Source organism: Schistocerca serialis, unplaced genomic scaffold, assembly GCF_023864345.2.
Source record: "Schistocerca serialis cubense isolate TAMUIC-IGC-003099 unplaced genomic scaffold, iqSchSeri2.2 HiC_scaffold_1185, whole genome shotgun sequence".
Taxonomy (NCBI): Eukaryota; Metazoa; Arthropoda; class Insecta; order Orthoptera; family Acrididae; genus Schistocerca; species Schistocerca serialis.
The window spans coordinates 70001-72500 of record NW_026047387.1 but is presented as its reverse complement, the minus strand read 5'-3'; positions in this window follow the sequence as shown (position 1 = coordinate 72500).

The following is a 2500-nucleotide window of genomic DNA, read 5'->3' as shown; positions in this document are numbered from 1 at the left end:
GCCGCCCCCACCAGCCGGCTGTAGCGCGTGCGCCCACGCACCGCGCGGCCAGCACGCCGGGAGGCCCCCCCTCACCGGCCGGGGCCGGTCCCACCCAGCCACCGCCGCGTATCGCTTCACACCCACATGCCATTCACGTTCGTGGGCATGGTGGGTATCGCTGAAACAACCGGTTGGTAGCTCAACCGATCGTCGCCATCACTGATTCACCTCTAGCGAGAACAACCGCACCACAACGGTTTACCAGTTGTTCATTTGCGTAACGTCACCAGCAAACGTAGGCGTCCATCGCCATTTGCAAATTCAACGATTGTTGCATGCCTGTGTCAGGTGTCACGACACACTATGTCTGCCCACATACACGCAACAACATGTGCACGCTTCGCAAACACGTGGAAGGTGGCCCCCGTACGTATGCGATGTCCATTGCGCGAACGACTGTCAACCGGCCTCTGTCGCATGTCGCAGATGTGGAACGCAGTGCACCATGCTATCACGGTGTGTGAGAAGAGACGACAACGTCTGACAACACGCGCCACTACATCAACAGACGGCTCATGCTGATCGCCATCCAGGGCATACCACACTGCAATCCAGCTCTTATAGGGAGACGACACGTAGCTGCGTGCACAACATTTGGACCGCATGGTTCGCCGTTGTTGGCGCAGTCGTTGTACGGTCACATGTACCACGATGTATCATTCAGTACATGAGGACCAATGTGCAGTACAGTGTGTGATTTGGACGTACAATATCAGCGGACAGTTGACACAGGCCATACCACAGCGTAGGCTAAGTGCTTCGCCATGCGAATGCCAATGAACAACTGCGAATGCCAATGAACAACTGCAAAGGGCATTGAGCATGTACGTCCTGCTGCCATCCACATTACAGTGTATAGCTGCAAGGTGTTTAACATGAAGCGATACACTGGGGACCGGGCAGTGCGAGTAGCAAACTATATTGCGGGGGTTGCAGTTAGGCAACACTACACTAATTTAACGCGTCGTATGACAATTACAGAGCAGGTTAAGGCCCAACGTGTGTTGGGTTAAGGCCCAACGTGTGTTGGGTTAAGGCCCAACGTGTGTTGGGTTAAGGCCCAACGTGTGTTGGGTTAAGGCCCAACGTGTGTTGGGTTAAGGCCCAACGTGTGTTGGGTTAAGGCCCAACGTGTGTTGGGTTAAGGCCCAACGTGTGTTGGGTTAAGGCCCAACGTGTGTTGGGTTAAGGCCCAACGTGTGTTGGGTTAAGGCCCAACGTGTGTTGGGTTAAGGCCCAACGTGTGTTGGGTTAAGGCCCAACGTGTGTTGGGTTAAGGCCCAACGTGTGTTGGGTTACAGCGCAATATGGGTTACGTTAAGGGGCAATATAGGTTAGGTTAAGGTACGATATAGGTTAGGTTAAGATACGATATAGGTTAGGTTAAGATACGATATAGGTTAGGTTAAGATACGATATAGGTTAGGTTAAGATACGATATAGGTTAGGTTAAGATACGATATAGGTTAGGTTAAGATACGATATAGGTTAGGTTACGGCGCAACATAGGTTAGGTTACGGCGCAACATAGGTTAGGTTACGGCGCAACATAGGTTAGGTTACGGCGCAACATAGGTTAGGTTACGGCGCAACATAGGTTAGGTTACGGCGCAACATAGGTTAGGTTACGGCGCAACATAGGTTAGGTTACGGCGCAACATAGGTTAGGTTACGGCGCAACATAGGTTAGGTTACGGCGCAACATAGGTTAGGTTACGGCGCAACATAGGTTAGGTTACGGCGCAACATAGGTTAGGTTACGGCGCAACATAGGTTAGGTTACGGCGCAACATAGGTTAGGTTACGGCGCAACATAGGTTAGGTTACGGCGCAACATAGGTTAGGTTACGGCGCAACATAGGTTAGGTTACGGCGCAACATAGGTTAGGTTACGGCGCAACATAGGTTAGGTTACGGCGCAACATAGGTTAGGTTACGGCGCAACATAGGTTAGGTTAAGGCGCAACATAGGTTAGGTTAAGGCGCAACATAGGTTAGGTTACGGCGCAACATAGGTTAGGTTACGGCGCAACATAGGTTAGGTTACGGCGCAACATAGGTTAGGTTAAGGCGCAACATAGGTTAGGTTAAGGCGCAACATAGGTTAGGTTAAGGCGCAACATAGGTTAGGTTAAGGCGCAACATAGGTTAGGTTAAGGCGCAACATAGGTTAGGTTAAGGCGCAATGTAGGTTAGGTTAAGGCGCAATGTAGGTTAGGTTAAGGCGCAATGTAGGTTAGGTTAAGGCGCAATATAGGTTAGGTTAAGGCGCAATATAGGTTAGGTTAAGGCGCAATATAGGTTAGGTTAAGGCGCAATATAGGTTAGGTTAAGGCGCAATATAGGTTAGGTTAAGGCGCAATGTAGGTTAGGTTAAGGCGCAATATAGGTTAGGTTAAGGCGCAATATAGGTTAGGTTAAGGCGCAATATAGGTTAGGTTAAGGCGCAATATAGGTT